Consider the following 24933-nt stretch of genomic DNA (forward strand, 5'->3'; position numbering starts at 1 on the left):
GCACTGCTTTGAATGATGTTATCACTACATTAGCTCTTACCCATGGATGTCTCTTCCTTTATATTCTTCTATTATGTCCCAGTAACTGTGTAGCTAAATTTGATGGGAATATTCCAGAAGATAATTTGCTCTCTTCCCTTACCAATTTACAAAATGGCTCTTAATAGTTCACCCAAATCTACACACAAGCAAATTAAAAGAATGACGTACAAAAGATCTGCATCACTTCAACTCTGAGAGGTGGATCTCAAGACCATTGTTCCCTGTGTGGTTCAAACCTTATGCCTGCACCCTTCGCTAATCACAGGTCAGATTTCAAGTAGAAGAGCCTAGAATTCCTAAACAAAAAACTACCAACGACTGAGCACTAACTTTCTGTTTTACATAAATGCTGTGCTGAGGAGAAATAACATGATCAATTAGAACTAAAGTATTTTGTCTTAAAAATAATAAGCATTGTTTCATATCCACATTTAAAATTAGATTAAACTTCTTTCAGAACAACACAAGATAAAGGATTCAAGTTTATTTCAATAAACAAATATTTCAAAGTATATATACTTAAGGATGGAAGATACTAATTGTTAAATCTTTGTGATGAGCCCACACATGGGGATTCACTACACTATTTTCTTTCCTTCAGTGTAAATTATATAAGTTCCAAAATAGGACAGTTTAAGACTATATACAATTATGATGCACAGTTATGCAATTATGCATTGGCTTCCCAAATGTAAACTGCTTTAGATATCAGATAAACTAATCAGATATCTCAAGTGAATATATCAATTATGTATACTTTGTATACTAATATGTAACTATAATAAAATAATTGCACAAAAAACTCTGATATCTCAATTTAATACTTCTCTAAACACAACAGTAATAATGAAACCCTATAACAGTCAAAGTTCTCAGAGGTTTATTGTATTTTCTACAAATATAAAAAAATCGTACCCATAAAGAAATTTAAGTACAATCTGTTCCTCACCTTCCCCCATTAGTTAAAACCAGAGTAAGGCCAAAAAAAAAAAAAAAGACTTCTTCCAACAAATTCGTTCACCATTCATACTTTCATTTATCTATCTTATCTTACTTTTACCTTTATTTCAAAATTATCCACTAATTTCATCTAACTACATTTCCAATACCTTCTCCTACCCTTCTTTTTCATCTATTGATTCCCAGGTATCAGCTCTGTCATTTCCGTAGTCTTCTACAATTTGAAACCTTAAAAATATGTCCATATAGCTGGAATATGAAAGCTATACCTAATACCTCAATCTTCTCATTTTTTTCAAAATGCTCCTTGAAATTCAATAGAAACCTGAGTCATTTCAGGATTCCTAAATTAACTAAAATTGTACTGGCACTAAATACCCATTGATATAAATCTTTTCATCCTCATTCAAAAGTAAAAGCTAAAGGACAACGATGTAAAACTACAAGCTTATAGACTGATATGTCCAATTATCTCTTAGGCCTCTGCTAGAATGTTTTTGAATCAAATATTAGAAATATTATTATTAACAGCAGCAGTGGTAATTTACTAGATATGCTGAACGTGGCAAACTGGGTGTCTTATAATACCTATATCCCCTAAAATGACCTTTTCCCCTAAATTATATTTAATTATTTTTTCATACCCTACTTTTCTCAATTATATGATCCTGCCCAGATTTACCCTCATTCTTACCCCATTCCTACAGATTAAGTAAGGCTTTGTTCTGGGTATGGCAAAACCTATTGGTATTCTTTCCAAGGTTTGTAAAACAACAGGTAAACTGGAACTTCCAAAGCTCACACATAACACCTCACACAAGACTGTAAATTTCCAGACAGCAATGTAAATTAACAAAATCGCAAGAGAAGAGAGAGGCTTATACTACCCAAGAAAAAAGCTTTTACTTTAAAGTTTACCAAGGGCAGTAAGACTGGAGGTAAACGAAATATCAGGATCACTACAATGACTTCCTCTCAAAAACTACTTTTATCCACATATTCAGACCATGGTCACTTGCATTTCTGTCAACATCAATAAATGATAAAGTCTAACCCAATCAAAACATTAAAATACACTGCCTCCCAATTTCAAAAGTAAATTCCCACATGGTCTCAAACCTTTGCTGAAACATAGTCCACTTTTATTATACAGCTCTACTCATTCAACATTATTTAAAAGGCTTTACATTTCAAAATTTGACAGACTTCTAAAAATAAAAGAACAGATCAAGTGCTCATCCAGCTATGATATCTTAATCTATAATAATAAAAAAGAATTACATTTTTTGTTTTTATGATATAATTCAACTTCAGTATTCATGGTCTGTATTAACTAAAAGTAGTCTCTAAAAATTATCATATAATGTGAGGCACCATTAAAAATTGTTCCCAAAGTCATACAAAGATCATTCAAAGGATTTAAGTCAAACAGTTCTTCTAACTTTCTCAGTCTCAAGAAAATAGCACTGGCGTGGTTTCTAAAACTGTTATACGATATGTACAATACAAAAACAGTAAACAAAAATGGTTTAGATGCTAAGAACCAAGAACAATGTATATTAAAGATCCTAAGAACCAAACACAATGTATATTAAAATGATTTTGTAAACATCTACACACACACACAAACATACCCAAAACATAGTATCTAAGCCAAACTCCATTTTTAATAAACAAACCCTAAAAATACAAAGTGACTCTTTAAACAAAGCGTTTTAAAATGCCCTTTAAAGTACACAATATAATCACATTGTAAAATAAAGAATCTGACTACGTCTAGTGTCTGTATATTAACATTTCATGTTAGGTTTTCATTTTCATCAAAATACATAGTATAAATTTAAATTGGTAAAGGTGATTTTCAGATCACTAATACAGTATCTTTAATGACCCTCAGACCTATACTTCATTAAAACTTATCTCTAAGACTGTCATCAGATATAATCAGATGCCAATCAGTGAAAGCCTAATGGGACAAATTATATACTCTTTGGTTCTTTAAATGTCAGCCTAAACAAGAGTAGGGGGAAAATAGAGATTCTTTTGAAAAGATACGTGTGTGTATATATGTATATACATATACACATATGAACACACATACACATATATACATGTACACACATATATACATATAAGCACGGAGACAGTTGTATACCCACAAAACAATCTACCCAATGCGAAAGGCAGACAGGTGGATTTAAGACATTATTTCTGTCATCTGGCACACACACTAGTTTTCTCAGTACTCCTTTCTTCTATTGCTACCTTTCTAAAGCTGTGCATGACTAAACCACAATAGATTCTTTAGAAGGGTATTATTGCACATCCACTAATGTACTGAAAGACAGAGGTACAAACTTCGGAGAAAAGGATCCCAAATATAAAGTAATTAAGAAGTCTATCCTCACAAAAGTGTATGTACTAGGCACAATGCTACCTCAGGAAAGTAGAGATCTGGAAAAAAACTCTGATCACCTTAGTCACTTCTGTCTTCTGCTTCCCCACACCTCCAGTCCCCACCTGAAACTCCACCCCCACCAAAACGTTCAAAAAAACAAACTGGATAGAATATACAATGCACCAGTTATTTAACAATGGAAACAGGATATGATTTCTAAATGGATCTGCTTCTTCCTGTCCCTATCCAGCATCCTCCCTCAACCCTGCTCACCCCAACTAAGGCATGGCAGAAAGAAACTTAACCAAAAGAAGCAAAGCATTTCTAAAATGGGTTTCAACATTAAGATAAAATATGCTGATTGACACTGAAGAGGGCCAGATACATACTTAAGGATGCTAGTGATTGTACTGAAATAAACTATTGCTATCGAGCATTCGAATCTGAAAGTAGTTCAGACTCTTGAATATGTTTAATCAATAATTATTCAAAAATAATTTTAAAAGCAGCAATAATTACAATCCATTTTACTTTCATACACTCTTTATTAGATTGGTGAAAAAGGTATAACATAGCAGAACATTAAGACATCTTGAACTAATGCAAAAATGCTTTCTTTCACAGTCTGCAATGCTCTAAAATCTTGATAAGTCTATATTTTAAATTAAGATAAATGATAAAATTTACAAAAATGTACAATTCTTGACCAAGAGACAATTTTTCTATCAAACCTGAATAAAAAGAATGTTCATCCAAGCCCTGGCTGTTGTAGTTCAGTGGATTGAGTGCAGGCTGAGAACCAAAGGGTCACCAGTTGATTCCCAGTCAGGGCACATACCTGCGTTGTGGGCCAGGTCCCCAGTGGGGGCCATATGAGAGGCAACCACACACTGATGCTTCTCTCTCTCCCTTCCTCTCTATAAATAAATAAGTAAGTAAATAAATAAATAAATAGTTGTTTATTTAATTATTTTAAATAAATCTTTAAATAAAAGAAATCATTAAAATTAAAAAAGAATGTTCAGATTGAGCGCGGGCCTACGAACCAGACGATCTCGGTTTGATTCCCAGTCAGGGCACATGCTTGGGTTGCAGGCCAGTTTCAGATAAGGGCCAGTTCCCTGCAGGGGATGCACCAGAAGCAACCATACATTGATGTTTCCTTCCTCTCTCCTTCCCTTCCCCTCTAAAGATAAATAAATAAAATGTTTTTAAAAAAATTAAAAAGGAATGTTCATTCAAGTATAAATAATCATCAGAAAAAAAGAAAAAGGGATGTGTTACCAATGAAAAACATAAAAGAATATTAGTATGGATGATGGCAATGTTCCCAAGAGCAGGGTCTCAAAGTACTCCAAGGCCCTATGAACTTGCCCAAATTGCTTGACAGAACTTTAGTTCTTCCAAAACCACATGAATAGCACAAAGGGAAGAAAGTCAAGGTTTTAATAACTGAGGAAGAAATGTTGAAAAAAATGTGATAAACAGAAACCTAAATTAATTTTTGCTTCTGATGAGAGAAAGCTAGCAAATCCCTCCCCTTCCATGTCAAACTGCTTGTCCATACTTGAGAAATTGTATCCTGTTTTAAATATCTCAACGGTGAGCAACAGGCAGGAGCCCCGACTGTCAGACACTTGTCTGGAGCACAGACATAGAGGAGCTGGCTGGTCAGGAACTCAGGCTGTCAGACGCAGCTAATTCCTAAGTGGGTGAAGAAATCAGGGCATCTAGCCTCAGCTCCCATAGAGGCCACTGAAATGGAGGGACCCTCTGAGGCTGTCACAGGTATGGCCATTATGCTAGACCTAGGCTCTGGGCATTCTTTGTTGTTCTTATCAGAAGAAACAATGACAAGCAAAATGCTAGCCACTGAGTCCATCTGCAAAGGAAACACCAATTCCTTTGTTTTTCCCCTATTTTTTATTGTTGTTCAAACACAGTTGTCTCCATGTCCCTCCTTCCTTCACTACCCCGGCCCCAGGACCCCAGACATCCAGAAACACCAATTCCTGGATGTTATTGGCATGTTTCCCTTTTTGCAGTGCCAATCTTATTATGGAATTATAGCCTATTACTAATAGGCCAAAAAAGGCTTTAGAGATCACATACCCATACTGTTTCATTTCACTGATGGAGAAACTGAGAGCTAGAGGGTTTAGCCTAAGGTTTTAGTGACAGGGGTACCAGAGCACAACCTCCACCCTCCTTTGGCTGGCACTTTTAAAGATCTTTATTTCTTAGCCTAATCACTCTCTCTCCTTCCATGTAACTTTTTGATATGTTTCTTCTCACCAGTTCATGGTACTTTTATTTTCAGGCCAACTGCCTCACACTTAGTTTTCCTGGATTCAGCTCCTATTAGCCCTTCCAGTTTTTGCTTAAATAGGAAGCACCAGGAACCTCTGATAGTCTTGACCAGGCACGGTAAAGCAAACAATACTGACTGGGTATTACAGCTTCTATTAAAACTAGTGAAAAAGAAGAGTACAGGAGCTCAGAGTCAGCAATAAGCAGGCACGTGATTGTGCAAACACAGTATTTTTGGACTAGACTAGAGATTTAACCTAGAGTCCAGACCATACCCAGGAGTGGGAAGGGAATGTTCTGAAGCAAAATCATGCTCGAGGTTTGTATCTTTAGTGGTTCAATATTATATTATTTGTTCAAAGGGTAAGTCAAATGTATAGAAATTGAAAAAAATAATAGATTGAAATGGTGAGAATGACATATAACTTTACCAACTAAGTCACATTTCTTAGCCTTTTCCCAAAAATTCATTTAAAAATATATGTCAAATTCATTGGAGAAAGGAAGCAGAGGAGATGACTGAGCTGAACCTGCCTACTTTATATGTCAGGGCTAATTATCTATAAAACAATGTAAAAGGAGTCAAAGAGTTAATTAAACACAACAGGACTGGGAGGACGGCAGTAGGTGAGATGAGGCACACGGAAAGCCTGTACAATATGCAACGCTTCAGCAAAGACGACACACACGGTATCAAGTAAACTTCCAGTCGGAATGTATAAATGACATTTCCAGTTTGAGAAAGATTAGGGCTATTTTAGATTACTCTAAAATGAGAACAAAATCCTCTCTTAATAAATTGCTTAAGAACAAATCTATACTATAAATTACTAAATAACAACTTTATACATAGCAGCCAAGTAAAATGTTTCTTTAAACATCTTTAAATTCCAAAGAAATGGAGCCAAAGTTGATATTTTCCTATACAATTTCATATTATAATGTTCACTGCATAATGTTCCAATGTTACTATACCTCAAAATTGGAAAATTATTCCAAAATTACTTATTGCTACAGGTATACAAGTGGTGACTTCATACATTTTACTGCCCTTAGTAAAATAATGGTAAACAATGCATTATTAAATTATAGAATAATTTCTTGATGAACTCATCTTGAAACAGCTACCTATTGTTTCATATTGATGACTGTGTTTTGTATAAAGTATATAAATAAAGCTCAATGTGTTTTCTAATGAGTTCATCCATAACAGATATGAAAAAGAAAATACACACCGGACAATGAGAAGTGGAAGAGTATATGAAATGTTGCACCATTAGTTCCCAGTCTAAGATCCTCAGAACAGGAAAAAGAAATCCATTATAATTAAGGCTTCAGAGCAAAACTAAAACATCATTTGGGTTAGTGTTCTATTAATTCAGTGAAATGACAAGACTGGTTATCTAATGGTAATCCAAACCTGTGGTTGATAGTTTTGTGCCTTTATTTTTGAAAAGGGAGGGGGGATAACTATTTAACGAGCATAGAAGAGTAGGCACAGTCTTTCAAACCTTAGGGGCCACTGGGAAGATGATTAGGAGCATATTGAAAGGATTCTTAAATGGCATAACGATTAGAATGGGTATCTTCTAGTATTCCATAGTAAGAACCAGTATGTACTGAGCATGTATTGTGTCAAATATTGAACAAAGCACATTACATGATTTATCCTCTTTAATCTTCACAGAGCCCTTGTTAAGACTGATCCTATTTTACAGATGAGAAAACTGAGGCAGGTGAAAATAAAGTAACTTGTCCAAGGTCCCACTGCTAATTAGATTAACTGAAATCTGACTCCAAAGTCTGTGTTCTTGACCAGTATACTTCTGCCCTTGATTTGAAGAACAAAACACAGACCTACTTGATCCTCTAAATATATTTCAATTTTAACTGATTTGTTTTCAATAAGTACATCTTTTATTTTCATATGAAATATAAAACTTCAAATATAAAAGTTTAAAACAATATAATATACTTTAGAAATCTTAGTGGCATAAACTAAATGGTAAACATTAGGACCACATTTTAAAAGACAAATGACTAACTTAACTTAATAAGATTAGTATTTAAAATTAATATTATTCTCTATGGATTTTTTGGATTTTTTGTGGCACTCCAACACTTGGATTCTATGCCTGATAAAGGTACTTCATAAAAATATCATGTTTTGCTGATCACAGTTAAATGTTAGATACAGTATAGATAAATCCACTACCTAGAGGAAAAAAGTGTGTATGATGTAACCATAATTTCCTAAGCTTCTTGAGGAACACAGCAACTACCACTGTTTCAGTTATATATCGTTTACAGTACACACTGCTAAGGAAGGAAAATTGATGATGCAACCAAACCCCAAGAGATTGGATTCAATTATTCTCCTAAAAAAACTCTTAATGAACAAAATATTCAGATAGATCACTTCCAGTTTAGGGAATTTAAAACTTTTTAGCCCTGACCATTGTGGCTCAGTGGGCTGGGCATTGTACCACAAAGCAAAAGGTCACCCGTCTGATTCCAGGTCAGGCATATGCCTGGGTTGCAGGTTCAGTCACCAGTTGGGGTACGTAGGAGAGGCATGTTTCTCATGTTGGCATTCTCTCCCTGCCTTTCTCCCTCTCCTCCCCTTTCTCAAAAAATAAATAAAATCTTTGAAAATAATAAAACTTTTCAGATAATAAAGCTCAATTAAACATTCACACCAGGCTACTTCAACATCATAAAATGGGGGCGGCATTCTCCCTATAATTTTTAATATTATTATTGTTGTTGATTTAATTAGCCTGATAAATATTATTGCCATTTGTACTTTTGAGGTAGCTTTTTTAAAGAGCATACCATAAAAAGCATATCACTACTCATGTCATATAAACATGTTAAAGAATATACAATACATTGCTATGTGCCAATAACAGCAAATTTACAGAGTACAAAGCCATACTACCAAAATAGCATGATTCTCAAGTGAAACTAAAAATTTTCATACGGAAACTGAAACACCTGCCTAAGAATATGATCGATGTATATGCCTACTGGACTAATGCTGCTTTTCAAACTAGGTCAAAGATATCAATCTTGGTATCAATCTTGATACAGTTTTATGTTGTGTTAATACACATTAGTACAGAAAAAGGCAGGCTTTGATACAAAACTGCCAATTAAGACAGTATATTAAATGTAAAATACATATAAATAAGGCTATTACATGATTGAATGCACATATAATTAAATTTTTCCTTAAATAAAAGTTCTAATCAGTTCACATTTTTATTGATAATAATCTCATGTTGCAAACAGCACAGCACCCTCTGGTGCGTCTGTTAAAAGATATATAAAATTCCCACACGGATAGAACCAGAGTAAAACTGAACCTTATCAATCAGTGTTCATATGCTTTTATTTACTCCAGTACATATTTTTAAACACTAATGCTTAAAAACAATTTTCATTTAAAAAGAACACTAAAAACTTTATACTAACAATTCAAGTAGGTGAGAAAAATGTTTGAGTTTGAAAAATATTTAAAATAATGAAACAACAAAAACAACACTGGTTTCCAACATCTATCATTCAAATTAAAACAGTGCTACCAAAAAACATTCTTTCCATATGGGATGGCAAAAGTTAATTTGTCAAGTTAACCAAATTTTACTGTATTCAAATCGTGCCTTTGCTTCTTGCTTCGGATGAATTTGACTAATTATGAAAAGTGCCCGAGTACTTTTTCTGAAGTCAAGGGAATTTATTAGCACTAGTAAGGATTTTTAAGTGTTTTGTGAAAGTCTGTGCAACTCATATAGCTTGAAAATAGAATAATACTCAGAAATAAAAATTATATTAAATTACAAATCTTACTATGAATAGATCAAAACTTTTACTTAAAAAAACTTTTCCTAGGAAAGTAATTAACTCCAAAAGTATACTTTACTAAGGACAAAGCAAAGGATGCCACCTGCTTTAGACAGTCCTTTTGTGAACCATTGGAAGTCCCCAACACAATGCACTAGAAATTAAAGTGACACCTGTTTAAAGCAGCCATCTGTCTCTAACAAGCTTGATTTAGTCAAATCTATTTAATCCAAAATACGGGAACACTATGCACCTGTGAACAGAAAGGAATTTAAAATCTGGTTTTTGATAGCCAGTAGGAATTTGTAACAAAGAATTAATGGTAAATGGTTGCATTAGGGAAACTATTTTTAAGGTAACAAAGTAGATTTTTAGGCTAGGGCTCAACATAAAAACAAAAAAAAACAATAGACTCCTCATAATTTAAAGGTTTACTTCTTTGGAGACTTCTAAATTTAAGTTTACTTCTTTAGCATTCTCATTTCTCTTAAGACAGTCTCACTACAATACGAAGAACAAACTAATATTCCTATTGGACTGTTCAGAAAAGTTGGGTTTTGTTTTTTTTACTTCTTCCCACACACCTGATGCTGTATATCCGCCCTTTTGAATGCATGCACACACACACACACACACACACACACACGCACACACACACATAGTCTTCATAAAATTTGAAAACCAAAAGCATACTCTACCTATTTACTGATTTTTTTTTAGCTGGAAATACAAGGAAAGCACACACACAAAATCAACTTTCTCAAGAATAATAACATGGTTTACCAAAAGTAAAACATATTATTTAAACAATACATTAAATCTATCTTAGTTTATGATTCATTCACTTTTAATTGCTAAATTTTAATAGTAAAAAATGTCACATTAACTTTGCTTAGGGTATATTTTTTGTTTAGGGTTAAGTTGTATTAAACTCATGAACTATAAACCTTTTGAGTACCTAAGCAGAGTATGGGACTACTTGAATACTAAAGAAATAAATATTATTTTTAAAACTAGGTATATGTAACCCTACATAGTGAAAAAATTATAGGATGATGCATTTTAGGAATGTACTTTAGTTTACTATATTATACATGTGAATGTAATACAAAAATATGCCTAAACAGATTAATACAATTCATTGGCCAAACAATCTAAAAAGACTGAGATAAGTATTATGACATATAATGAATCATAGATATTCAGCTACTAAAAACAAGCTACAAGTGACTCTTAATTAATATCTTTAGTGTTAACGTGTACTCACTCACTTTCAGAGATTTCTGTTAGTCTAAAAACTGAGAACAGAGAATACCAATATATAACATAGTCCCTCCTCAGATAAATACCACAGAAAGAATAAATGAAGGGCTAAGTATTTATCCTTGTATTACACTTTAAAATTTATCAGTTTCTATTATTTCTGCTTATTATATTCTCAGCCCATATGAATAATATTGCCATCATAGAGCCCAAAGCATCTCTAACAGCAACTTTTATACTATATATGTATTTTTAAAAATAGAAAACACTTCAATTTAACTTCTGCTCTCAAATCAATTTATGAATGAAAGTATAAATCACTGAACCTGAGATTACTAGAATAAACAAAATGCCTCAAAAAGTACTTGGACACTGCAAATAAAAATGCTAAACCATAACATTATAGCATATAATCTACTCAGCTGAAAACCTATTACGTAAATGGCATAAGGTCTGATGCTGTCTCAAGACAGCAAAACTCCTATTAACTTCAGAGAGAGTTTATGGGACCCAGGAGCTTCACCATCCAAAAGTGTTCAGGCATTTGACACTCATCTGAACAGGAAAAAAAATACAAGTTAGTATCAGTGATTTGCATGGAACACAGATGGCAGAGGGGAGGCTGAATAAAATATAAAGGAATTTGAGTGCTCGGAGAGAAAGACTTTAGACCCAAGTACCATCCTCATTTAAAATAGCTATCACAAGGAAATGAACTGGAAGAGAAAAAAATTTTTTAAACCAAACTTTTATTTTACAAAGTATTAGCCTTAATAGCATTGTAATTACTCAACCTGCTCATTGACAATCTCAAGAATAATTAATACTGTCACATTATTCAGAGGCTGCTCTGTCAGGTAAATCAATATGTGTTTACTGTTTAAAAGGCTATTTAAATAAGCACTTTAAAATTCTAAATTGAAAACTTCAGTATGTACAAGAATAATAGTATATTTGTTTTAGCACACATTCATTATCAAAACTTTTTACTGATAATCTATTAATTAAACGTTACAGTGAAAAATGATCTAGAAAGCAGTTACCTCTAACCAAAAGCCCTACTACTTGAGGACTGATATCTACAAATCTCAAATCTACAGAGAAAAATTGTTTTTTTTTAAGAGACTTGAAAAGGAGAAAGTTCTCTCCCCTCACCAGGTTTAAGTCCCTGTCCAAAGCATGCCAAAAATAAGTAAAGAATATGTTAAGTAGACACATGCCTAGACCTTAACAACCATAAAGAAAGTGAAATATACACACGTTTCAAGTTGAGAAGCTTCATACATTCTTTATGAACAACTTGACTTCAATTTCAACTCTCAAAGAAAAACGAACACAGAAGATTGGGGGGGGGGGAAGAAACCTCTTTAAAGTATCGTAACTGTCACAAGTAACATTGTAACCCGAATTCTCACAAAGCTTCCTCCTGTTCTTTCCCCGTGTGTTTATCCACACAAAGTCTTACAACCACAACGAACACCGCCAACACTCCACGGTGGGGAAGGAGGTTCATCAAAGTGAAATGGAACCTCATTCTACCCCTCCCGGCTCCACATGAAAGATAAAGCACTGTCAATAACTACTAGCCCAAGTATCACAGATGCCCCGCATCCGGTTTAAATCACAAGCGCACACACACACACACACACCAAGACAGAGGAGAGAGACTTTTTAAAAAATCTCCTTCCCAGTGCAGCGAAGAGGCCCCAGGTTCCGATGTGCGCGAGGGGTGTGGGGGGAGAAGAAAGAGGAGCAGGGAAGAGTGTTGAATGGATATAAGGACTGTTTGCAGCACAAAGAAAACACAGTTTTAAAAGAAAAAAGAAGAAAGAAAACCGTGCAGCTGATGACGGTAAAAGAAGAGCAGACCATTGAGCACAAGGCATAGAGGGGCAAAAATGAAGGGAATGGGCGGTGGGAAAAAGTTCACCCTTGTACGAGGGTAAAAATAACAAAACCTTTAGCAAGGCCCCACAAAGTGAACAACAACAACAACAACAAAACATCAGCTCTAGTGTCCCCCTTGCACACTGTTGTCTATTTCGGTTTTGAAAGGAGCAGAAAACAAGCAGCTTTGAAAAAGAAGAAAATTCCTTCTGCTTTCACCTGACTCGCCTCCTCAGACGAGACCTAGGAGAGAGCTCCACCGTCCGCGACGGAAAACTGGCTCCCTCTCCCGCTCGCCTCGCAGCCCCCCGAGCTCCCACTCCATCCCTGAAGCGCGGCCGCGGAGGGCCGGGGCCGGCGGGCGGGCTGGCGGCGCGGCGCCCACACCCCCGACCCAGCCGCGGCGCGCACGGTCCATTGTAAACAAGCCCGGGGGACCGATCCCCTCGGCAGCGGCGCCGCAGCGGCACAGTCCCCGGTGTCAGGAGTGAGACCCCGCACAGCCACACTCGGCTCGCACACACGGACACACACACGCACGGACACACGCGTTCACACGCATCCACACACATGTAGAGACCGAAGAATATTCACCTTGGCTGTGGATTATTGTGGTGTTGTTGGTGGGTGATGGAGATGGTGGTGGTGGGGAGGAGGAGGAGGAAGAGGAGGAGGAGGAGGAGAGGAGTAGTTGTTGTTGATGGGTAACAGTCGCCAGGACTACGGTGACTATGGCGCTTGATTCACAAGGCAACGGTTGCTATAACTCACAAAAGAGAGAGAGAGGGAGAGAGAGAGCGAAAGGGAGAGGGAGACACTCGCAAGGGGAGGGGTGGGGGAGGGAAGAGAGGAGGAGGCGGGCCGGCGAGCCGCCGGAAAAGGCGGGCTCAGCCCCTAGACTGACAGCCCCAGGTCCCGGTCTGTGGGACAGGTGGTGGAGGTTCAGGACTCCGACTAAAGATACTCGGAGCTTTGGCAGAATCTGGAGTTACCCCAGAGCCTTCTCGTCAGTCAGCTACCACATGCTCTAGTGAGGCTAGACTGGGAGTTGAGGGGCGTGGTGCGAAGGGTACGTTCTGGGAAAGAAGACCTGCGAGACCCAGCAGCAAGCTTTGTGCATAAAAGCCCCCGAGTCGCCGGAGCCAAAGGGACAACCCCAGAACGGAAAGTGTTGAGTGCAATTCTATACACTTTCTGGAGAGACAGACAACGCGAAAGTAGAACCTAATTTGAAGAGCGGCCACCTCCCCCGCCCCGCCTAAAACGTCATTTCCGGAGCGGAGGGTCCCGGATGTGCTGCCGCTACTGTCTCCCACCTCCCCCTTTTTTCCCTTTTTAAAAATCTTCGTTTCTAAGGCGCAGGCGGTGTTCCTAGTTGCATCCGCCTCCTGGTGGATGCCTAGACTCTTCAGGGATTCGGAACCCGCGCTGCACTGGAGGGCCCGAGCCGCCTTCGCCCTTTCGGTTTCCGCGCCCTGGCCGGCTCCCGCCTTCTGAGGCCACGACTCGGAGGAGTGCGGACCGCGAGGCGTGAGCGAGCGGCCGCGGCCGCCATCTTAGAGCATGCGGGCCCGGGGGCGTGTGGGCGGCGCGCGGTTCTCCCGCAGTCCCGCCGCGGCTTGGCGCGCAGATGGGAAAGTCGGCGGTGGGCCGGCCCTCCACCGCGGAGAGGCGAGGTCGTCGCTCCCTGCTTCCGGGGGGGCGAGGAGCTCAGTGCTCATCAGCAGCAAGAAACTGCCCTCCTCGGAAGATGTGAAAAGGCATGGCAACCCCCCTCCGCGAAAGGCGCTGAGGGTGGGTTGCTTACACCTTCCTGAAGTAGCACCCAGGTAGTTTCTTTATCTTTAGCCCCTAAGTAAAGTGCTTGTCCCGCTTTGAAGTTGACCCAGCTGGAATTTCAGCTTAACCCGGTTACGTGACAACCTGCTGCATAGAGACACACGAATGGCTTTCGTTTGGGATGGATGTTGTTAGCACCCAAGTAGCTGTCGCTATAACCAGCCAAGCTTGGTAGCCCCCTGCGTCCAACAGCTCAGGGTCCCCAACCCTCTGCAGCCGGCGTCCTGCAGGCGCTTGCCCCGGGACCCCGCCAGGACCGCAGACCTCACCCGTGCGACTAAGCTGCTTATCTGAGACAATAACATTACAAGCAGAACCTTAGGAAGTCGGTCTTACTCTTGAGGCTTAGTTTTTTTGCACCTACCAAATAAGGGATTTGGGCCAACATAAATTCACAGTAATAATAGCGACCGCTACTGAGGTCTTACACTGCTCTAGACATCGTGCTTAGTGTTTTACGTACTTCATTTCATTTAATCTTCACAACAGCACTTTACACATAATATTTTAGAGAAAACAGACACAGTCTTTAAAGTCAGTGATTTTAATTTATGGCTCTTGTGTCCTATTATGGAATATTAGGTAAGGGTATTTTGGAACCAACTATTTAAACAATCGATTTGAGAAAGTTACGTGGTTGCCCTCGGTAATTTTGTAATGAGTTATAGAGGTTCTTATAATAATGTATTACAGTGTAACAGTGACCAGTGGTGAGCACAAAGCTAAAGCTTAAAGGTTGCAGGATCCGCCATGGTAATAGGCTCTTCTAGTCTAAGTAAAATGAGTGTGCTTACCAACCGCAGTTAGACTCCAGATTTGGAAGAATAACTTCGACATACATATAGGAAGTACGGTATGCATCCCAGGTGAATGAAAACTGGTGGTCATTATGAATACTCACTTCATTACATTTGCAGATGGAGTCCTCTGTCCCCGTACTGGTGTGTGGGGCTGTTTGCTCACACTACACAGCTCTGAGAAGCTTTGCTTTTTCAGTCCTATTGTCCGCTGTAGTTGCCCTGTCCTTTTCCCCACAGTCAGCTGTTGCTTCTTACTGCTGTCAGTGAACATAGTGCTATTATCCTCTTCACCCTTTTAATTTACTGCTTTTAATCCGCAGGCAAGAAAACCACATAATGAAGCTTAAGCAAAACTGTCTCAAGAGTATAAATAAGTACTTTGAGGAAATCTCCTTTAGAAAAAGTGTGTGACTTTTGTGCAAGGACATTGCAACATCAATTTTAAGCTGCTTAACAGACTTTTTAAAAAACCTACCTGATGTGGCCTATATTCTTGAGTTAGGATATATATAGATAAATTTTCTAAAGTGAGTTCTTTAAAAGTTAGGGTTTATTTCCCCTTGTTTTAGGATAATTGATTATATGACTTCTACCCAGGATAAGGTTACTATAATGTGAACTTTTTAGTTATTACCACCACACTGAATTAACAAACCAGCCAGTTCAAGCATAGATTTGAGAGCACACATGTGTTGTTTTGTGCTACAACTAGTTATGAAAGAACCTAGAAATATCTTTGCCTATAATCAGCCTGATAGGATCTTTTTCTTGGTCAATTTTAAGCTACATAGTTGTATCCTTACATAAATTGTGCATATATTTCAGAAATAAATTATTTGTTAAGACATCACAGAAAAGATCAGCAGTGTCTAACATTTAGTGCCTTTTACAGTACATTACACACTGGGCTTGATAGTAAAAGGTACCTAAGAAAAAACTATGTTACATTCCTTGACAAATTCAGTAAACTGTCAATGAAGTAATTATTTGTTCAGTACATAAAATGGTACAGATATAGTTCCTGTCTACAAAATGTTCAAAGTATCTGAGAATTTAAAATCTTGTGTCCTTTGAACTTAGATTGATTTTGCTCTCAGCTTGGAGTGATTGGTAGAGACATCAGTTAACTCATTTATATCTGAACCTCTTGAAAAATACAAAGCCCTCATTATTTATGGATAGATTAAATACTTTATAAATTACTTTAGTACGTTCTTAAGGGTTAACTTCCTTTTCAGTATTATCTATTGTTATTTCCTCCTGTTGATATCTACAATAACTAATAAATTAACATCAGTATTTGCTGAAGGAAGAACTGCACATGAAAAGGTAACAGCTTACTTCTGAACACTTGTATGTATGAGAGTTTTGAAATTAATGTATTAGTCTGTGGCAGCTTATCATTGAATTTGTAGTGAATCCTTTTATAAAGCAGAAATCTGTTTAAAAACTTTCCACTTGATTATATTACTGGTTTTCTTCAATTGAGAGGCATCTAGAGTCTTAGTTCTCATGTGAAATAAATTATTTTATTTCAACCAATATGTATTGATTACTTATGACATGCAGAATTAGACTGGGGAATTAGACTACTGGATTAGTAATTATCTTTACTAGACCTGAAATTCTTTGGATACATATATTGGGTTGGCCCAAAGTTTGCTTAGTTCTTTCTGTACAATGGCTTTAGTAGTGCTTTAGCTGTCTTTAACTTATTTTGAAACAATTTTGTTGGATTGTATATTATGACAGCACTCAAAAAAACTTACCAAAATTGGTGAATTTTTGTGCAGCCATTTTAATACTGAAGATAGAAGAAGACATGCAACATTTTCAGTGTATTATGCTTTTACTATTTCAAGAAAGGCAAACACATAACTGAAATCCAAAAATGATTTGTGCACTGTGTGGAGAAGAGTGGTGACTGATCAAATGTGTCAAAAGTAGTTTGTGAAGTTTCTTGGTACTGTTGACATTTTGGCCAAAAATTTTTTTGCTGTGGGGCTGTCTTATGCATTGGAAGATGTTTAGCAGCACCCTGGCCTCTACCTACTCACTAGAAGCCAATAGTGGGAAATAGCTGACACACTCAAAATATCCAAATCAATAAAGTTATTGGTGAAAATGAAAGATGTGTCTTTTATTTTATGGAAAATGAAATGGAGTTTTGGCCAACCCAATACCAAAAATAGTAGGGAATGATGGGTGCCAAGGTAATTCAAAGCTACACATAATTTGTCATTCTAGAGCACCCCCAACTCTACCCATCCCAACCCAAAGTGTATTTTGGTTTTGAAAACATTGCAATTTTTTTCCTGATAGATTTGTCCTTCTACATGTATTTTCTGTAAGTAATATCAACTAATTATTTAATCAGCAGTCCTGAGATATATCCCTCTTTATATATATAATGTGGAGTTTCATTTTTACCCCAGCACAGAAAGATGATGATAGAATTATAAATTGACTCTCTTTTCTCAAGATCAAAATATCTTTTGAAAAAGCATGTAGCTTTTTCTCCTCAATTAATGCAGAACATTAAATATAATATTTACAGCTTTGAAACCAAATAATTGGAAAATGTCTATAGAATGACGATAGAAAAACATTCATACAATGGAATACTATTGAGCAATTAAAAGGAACTTAATAACGATACACAAAATTATGGATGAATTACAAAGACATGTTTAGCAAAAGAAGGCACAAAAATACATATAATATGAATCCATTTATGTAAAATTGGAAAACAGGAAAACCTAATCTTTATTTAGTGTTCTCCTATGATGGTAGGGATGATGAGGTAGAATTTACTGGAAAGGAATATGAGGGAATTATCTAGGGTGATAGAAATACCACCTGTCCATCTGCATGTGGCTATTAAAATCTAATTATAAATTAGTTAAATGAAATTTAAAAGTTGGTTCTACAGGCATATTTGCCCCATTTTGAGTAGCCTTATGTGTCTAGTGGTTAGCAAGTGGACAGTAGAAAAACACAACACTTCTATTACTACAGATATTCTATTAGAAAATGCTATTCTAGATCTTGATTAAAGTAGTATTTACATGTGTTTACAATTATCAAAATTAAATATAATGCACATCATATATGCATTACATGTCAATAATACCTGCCCTCAAACTCTAATGTAGAAATGCTAAAAGAAGAACATTACTGTATTACCTACCTTTTTCTTAATATTTTCATTCATCACTACAGAGAAAAGGATAAGTAATAGGTAATAAGGTTATCCTTGGCAAACTTTGAACTATGTGTTTAGTATGACCATACATGTTGATTTGCTGATGAAAGAAATGACTTTTACCACTTTTTAATCCTGACTAAATCTATAAACCAAAGGAATTGCTTTTGAGGGCTTAAAATGAACTCTAGCTGATTAAAGATAATTTTGCCTATATTTCTACTGGAATTGCAATAGCTTGAACATGGTGAAGATTATATAACTTTCTTCTGAGTAACATTAGGAGTATTAGAGATTTTGCTTTTAAGTGTGACCAGGTTGAGAAAGTCATGTAAACTCTTTGGATAACAGTTAACACTCAAGGTTTTGGAGGTGGAAGGAAACATTAACAAATCAAGAATTAAAAGACTTGAATGATCTAATTCCTAAAATTCTCATTTTCATGGATTTTCAGATAGCACACCAGGTGAATTGGTTCAAAATACCATATATGTTCATGTAACACTTCTGTGAAGTTACAAATTTTTTTGGTGGAGTAAATGCTTACTATAAATAATAGCTACTTCTATCAGCATTTCTTACAAATTTTTTGGCCCTCAAATAGATTTTTACAAGATAAACGAGCTGATTTAGAGATTAATTCCTGTAACTTAATCAGCAATTAATGCTAATATATGCTGAAAGTATTTTATTCAATTATTATCAAAAAGTTATCAAAAGTGATTTTATTTGATCCAAAGTCTTCAACAAAAAAATTAGGCAGACTCCCCCTCTCCCTTTACCTGTATATTTTTTCTCTTTAATGTACTGTACAGGCTGGAAGTGATATCCCCAAAGTTTCGGTAAGGCCATTATTCCTATCTTAAGTATGCAAAAAGTATCTTCCCACTGGAACATGTTGTATGTCTCAACCTCCCTACCTCATCACAATACACTATAAAGCCTACAGTTAAAATGTTTTTCAATTCATATGTCAACTCTTAAAACATGACTGAATTTTTTTTTACCGTTCTAAATGTTTTTCACCAACTTCAGCCACTAATAAAGATAATTAACTCAAATTATGTGTTTGTCCTTTCTGTTTGTTTTGAAGAGGGAGTTTATACATATGGAATATCTTTCCAAAACTGTTTTGTTTGCTAAATAACTTTTGAGAAACAAAAAGCACAAAGATATACATTGTACAGTGGAATGTTTAGAACCCTTGCCTCCAAGTACTGTTTGAAACAGCCTAGTATTTTCTTTAATAAAAGAGATTAAGGTCATTTTTAAGGCTTTCAGCCCTGGCTGGTGCAGCTCAGTGGATTGAGCCGCAGCCTGCAAACCAAAAGTTTGCTGGTTCAGTTCCCAGTCAGGGCACATGCCTGGGTTGTGGACCAGGTCCCCAGTAGGGGGCATGTGAGAGGCAACCACACATTGATGTTTCTCTCCCTCTCTCCCTCTTTTCCCTTCTGTCTAAAAATAAATAAATAAAAATTTTTTTAAAAGAAGACTTTCATAAACCTGGCTTAATGTGAAAGTACTGATTAGAACTTGGTTTCAGAGACTCCCCAGTCCCATATCATATAAAACATTAAAAGATTAGAACTATGAACAATAAAATGGCAATAAATACATACCTATCAACAATTGAACCTAAAAAATAAACTAAGCCAACGGAACAGAGAATCATGGGTACCGAGAGCATTTTGACAGTTGTCAGATGGAAGGGGGGGTATGTGGGAATGAGTGAAGAGGTGAGGGGGTTAAGAAGTACAAATACGTAGTTAAAGAACAGCCATGGGGATGTAAAGTACAGCACGGGAAATGGAGTAGCCAAAAAACTTATAGGCGTGACACATGGACATGAACATTGGTGTGGGGATTGCCTGAAGGAGTGGAGGGTGTTGGGTGGAGAGGGGGCAAAGAGAAAAATTGGGACAACTGTAATAGCATAGTTAATAAACTATAATTGAGAATAATAAACATTAAAATGCACCCATACAGCACATTTTAAAAAAACAGCTAAGAATTTATAAATAGCATAAGTATTGTACACATCTAATTATTTATTTTGATTTGCAGCTTTCTTTCCATGTGTTTTTTCAGATCTCCAACATTTTGAGAGGACCTTGAGGAACATATAAGCCCTGAGCATAGTACTTATGAATAAAATAGCCATGAAATATAGTAGGAAAACTGAATTTAACCCAATTTGTACTAGCTTGTTTTTCCTTCTTACGGATGGAGGAGAGGATTGTTAAGCAGAATATATAGAAACCAACTGACATAAAATTATAGTTAACTCTGGATACTAGTTTCACAAATATCAGGAAAAAATAAACAACAGAAAAATTATTTTCTAAGATGATTTAAGTGTACTTGAACTCAGTACACTAACTTGGCTCTATAATCTTTACCTAGTTATTAACTTGTATTTACATGATAGGGATACTGTAGCTTTAAGAGTGTGACACAATAATTATAGACATATTAAATATGATAACATTCTTCAGAAGAAATAACTCTTAAGAAAGAACATTAATTTGTGAAGATTGATGAAAGATAAGGAATATTAATGTGAGTAATTTTAAAAGATACATAAAAGTTCCTGACAAGGAATTTTTCATAAGTTTAAACTTGCCTATTTTTAAAAATGAATAATTTTTAAGATTAAATTCTTGCTCAAATTGAAAAGATGAAATGTAAATTTATATAAAATAACCATATCATTTTCTTTCGAGTCACTATGGATTCAGTGTCCCAACAGTGTAATTCAGCCCAGAAAATACATCACCTTCTGAGGAACCACCTAGAAAGATGACAGAACTGAATGATGCATAATAATTAGATCTCGAATGGAGCTTTATCTGAGTAGGTGTTCTCACTGCTGACAGTAAACCAAGGAAGTATCCAACATAAACAGGAGTAATTCTGGGAGAATATTTTTGTTAATTTAGTTGTATAATCAAAACATTACAACTTATTAGCATCTTTTGAAAAAGCCACATTCTTGTATTTGGCAATCATATTCGGAAAAGAACTATCCTAAAAGTTTATTGTAGAATTCAAAAGATATAATGCTTACCTGTCAGAAACAGGTGAAGTAGGCTGGAAGTTTTAATAATTTTGAAAAGGAAGTTGACAGGAACCTTACTTAAATATCCACAATCTTAATCCAATGTCAGGTTTAAAGAGTCAGGATAAAGGTGAGAGAGGGAAAAAGGTGAACAGAAAGTCTAGTCAATAGAGGTGATTGCTGTGACCTTTTTTAAAGTATTGTGTTTTCATGCATTGATTCACTTTGCTTGTTTTTCATTTGTGGAGGATGAACCAAGAAGAAACCATGAGGGGAGTTGTAGTCCTAGAGGCTAAGCATAGTTCAGACTTGGATTAAGGCTATGATATTGAGAGGATATATTCTAAAAACTAGTGGAAAGGAAATATCAACAGTACTTGGAATTACTGAGAACGAAAAATACTCAATTCCCAGATGTTTATCGAGGGCCTGCTATATGAACTACAGTAGTTGTGGACACATATAGGGTAGGATGTCCAACATAGGGAACAAGGAAGAGAGGAAGATGGATTTTAAAAAAACCCGCTAAATGTGAAAGTTCCTCCCTGTACTAAATATCTTCTCTTTGTTTCTTCAGATTCATTCGCTCTCTAGTCTTCTTCACTCTTTCTAGAAGGCCAGTCTTCATGGGCTACCACAATATTGCATTCTCCATGGTTTCCATCAGTGGGCAGTACTGGCAGAAGACTGGGGAGGGAGGGAGGGAAGTGAGATCAGGGTATTTATTCTGTTTCCCTCCTGCAGAGTTGCTTCAAGGTACCTGTATTCCATCACTAAACTCCTCTTACCTTTGGGTTTGGCGGTGATAACATCTCCCCTATTCTTCAGGTAAATGCACCACCCTTTTTGGTTCCCCTACACCCTCAGCTTAGTCAACAGACCCTTTGTACTTTAACTCTCCTCAAAGTGCTCTTCGAATAAGATCACAAACTACGTATTACTTTCCTAGGGCTGCCATAGCAAAGCACCAAAGACTGAATGGCTTCAACAAATTTATTTCTCAAAATTCTGGAGGCTAGAAGTGCAAGGTCAAAATGTTGGTAGGGTTAGTTTTTTTGGAGGCCTCACTCCTTGACTTGCAGTTTGCCATCTTCCTGTGTCTTTAGAATGTCTTTCCTGTGTGTGTCTGTGTTCTAATCTTGTCCTTTCATAAAGACACCAGTCATACTGGGTTAGGACACACTCATTTCGATGACTGTACCTCTTTTTTAATTTTTTAGAATTTATCGGTTTGAGAGAAACAGAGAGAGAGATTTATTGTTCCACCCATTTATGCATTTGTTGGTTGATTCTTGTATGTGCCCTGATTGGAGATCAAACCCACAACCTTGGCTCTAACTAACTGAGCTCCTGTGCCCAGCCAAGGCATGAATTTACCTTTTTAAAGAGTCTATCTCCAAGTATAGTCCCAGTCTGAGAAACCTGAAGTTAGGACTTTGACATGTGATTTTGGTGGAAGGGAGCATGATTCGGTGCACAAACGAATCACTCCAACAACTGGTTGCAAAAGAAAATAAATTGGAAAATAATATCTCAAGATAACTATTATAGTATAAATATTAGGATAACATTAAACTGACTCTAAGCAGGACATTAGAAATGGTAGGAGAAAGGAAAATATTTAACTGAGCACCATTTTATAAATATGTATATAAATTTTGGAAATTTTTCAGTGGCAGATTAAAGTGGAGAAGAACAAAAGAAATTACATGGGCTAGGAAAAACAATCAGGTCTGGGGAATGAGCTGAAAACCATCTGGATAACAAAGTAACAATAATAGCTAACATTTATGGAGCGCTTTAACAGAGATTGCTAGTTACCTTCTCCCCTTCCTCTATGATAAGAAGAGGACTCACATTTCAGCTGGACATTATCACAAAACGACCTCTCCAGACTCTCTTTTCTGGTCTCTGTTGAAACTAGATGTTGACTGTGACTAAGCTCTGGTCAACAGGAGGTATTCAGAAGTCTTCGTGGGACCACATCTAAGAAATCTTAAGAGTTACCTTGCTCCTTGCTTGTGTCCTTTGTCCCTTTATCCTTTCATCTCCTCTCCAGCCTGCTGCCTGGAACAAGAATGCCACAAACTTGGACAAAGTCAATCACATAGGAGAACAAGAGACTAAGTCCCTAGTGATTGGGAGGCTACTATTCTGCTCTGTACTATCTGTAATTACATGAAAAAAAACTTATCTTGTTTTCTGTCTCACAGTAGAAATGAATCCCAATTAATATGACCATTTTCTATGTGTTAGGTACTGTTCAATTTTTATGAGTATCATTTCACTTAACCCTATAACAATTCTATATGTAAATGCTATTATCCTCCATAAGGACATAGACAGAGACACAAAATAATTTCCCCTAAACAACATACCTTGTAGAGTTTAGGGTTAAACCAGATTAAGAGAATCTGACTCCAAAACTACCCTCTTATCCACTATGTCAAACTGCCTCCCTCTTGTCTCAGATTCTATATTCAGCTATCTCCTATATGGGGAACACAGCAACCCTTGCAAGCTGCAGACTAAAGATGAGAACCATACTTGAATTTGAAATAATGCTACAGTCATCAAGGGAGGGTAAGAAAATGGAATGAAAAACTTTGGTCAAGTTTTCTACATATCTGTAACATTTTCATTGACTATTTTAGCCTAAACTTTGTCAGTTCACTTTCACAATGTGTCTCTTTCTAATTAATTTTTTAAAATTTTACAGAGCCTCTTGTGAAGCTCTGTAAGTCTAAAATGCATTTTCTTCCTCGTTATCTGTGATCAGCCCCATTGGGCAAGAAGGTGTTTTAGATCTGTGCCACAAAGGGGCTTCTCCTTGGCCATATTCTGCCAGAGTCCTTCTCAGAACCTCAGGTGGAAATCATCGTTGGTGCAATCCATGGGCAACATTTTAATTTAATGGTCAAATTTCTCTTGAGAAAGACTCAGATCTCACCTATAAGTGGAACCTAATCAACAAAACAAACAAGCAAGCAAAAGAGAATCAAAGACATGGAAATAAAGAACAAACTGACAGTGATCAGAAGGGAGGGGAGAGGAGGGTAACAGGGGAAAGGAGGGGAGGGGCAAGCCAAGGTACACAAATAGAGGACTCGTGAGCACAGACAATGGGAGTGGGGATAGACTGTGGGAGTGGGGAAAGAGGAGGGTACAGAGCAGGGGAGAGCAATGGGGGGAAGGCAACTGTAAGTGAACAACAATTAAAAAAATAAAATAAAATAAATGAAACAAAATAGAAATCAATCCTGATGGTGGCAGTCTCTGCTATATTCCTTTAGAAGCAGAGAGCTTGAAGAGCGTTACTGTGCTT

At 36.7% G+C, this 24933-nt stretch overlaps 1 protein-coding gene and 1 long non-coding RNA gene across 6 annotated transcripts in view; one reads left to right on the plus strand and one right to left on the minus strand.

Annotated features, from left to right (window-relative positions):
* RFX3 (regulatory factor X3) overlaps positions 1–13463 on the minus strand; it is a 282830-nt gene extending 269367 nt beyond the window's left edge. For 4 of the 5 annotated variants that reach the window (XM_037061751.1, XM_037061753.1, XM_037061750.1 and 1 more), the window contains exon 1: positions 13301–13351. The gene's annotated coding sequence lies outside the window, so the exon portion shown is untranslated. Of the gene's footprint in view, positions 1–13300 lie in introns of all 5 variants that reach the window. The other variant, XM_037061756.1, reaches the window with a different exon arrangement.
* On the plus strand, positions 6766–17049 carry LOC118997858 (uncharacterized). The gene is made up of 3 exons (XR_005068737.1): positions 6766–6776; positions 15889–15893; positions 16682–17049. It is a non-coding gene; the product is annotated as an uncharacterized LOC118997858 (long non-coding RNA).
* The last annotated feature ends 7884 nt before the right edge of the window (positions 17050–24933 follow it).

The sequence above is a fragment of the Sturnira hondurensis genome, unplaced genomic scaffold, assembly GCF_014824575.4.
Source record: "Sturnira hondurensis isolate 20B ecotype Veracruz unplaced genomic scaffold, ASM1482457v3 Scaffold0013515, whole genome shotgun sequence".
Classification (NCBI taxonomy): domain Eukaryota; kingdom Metazoa; phylum Chordata; class Mammalia; order Chiroptera; family Phyllostomidae; genus Sturnira; species Sturnira hondurensis.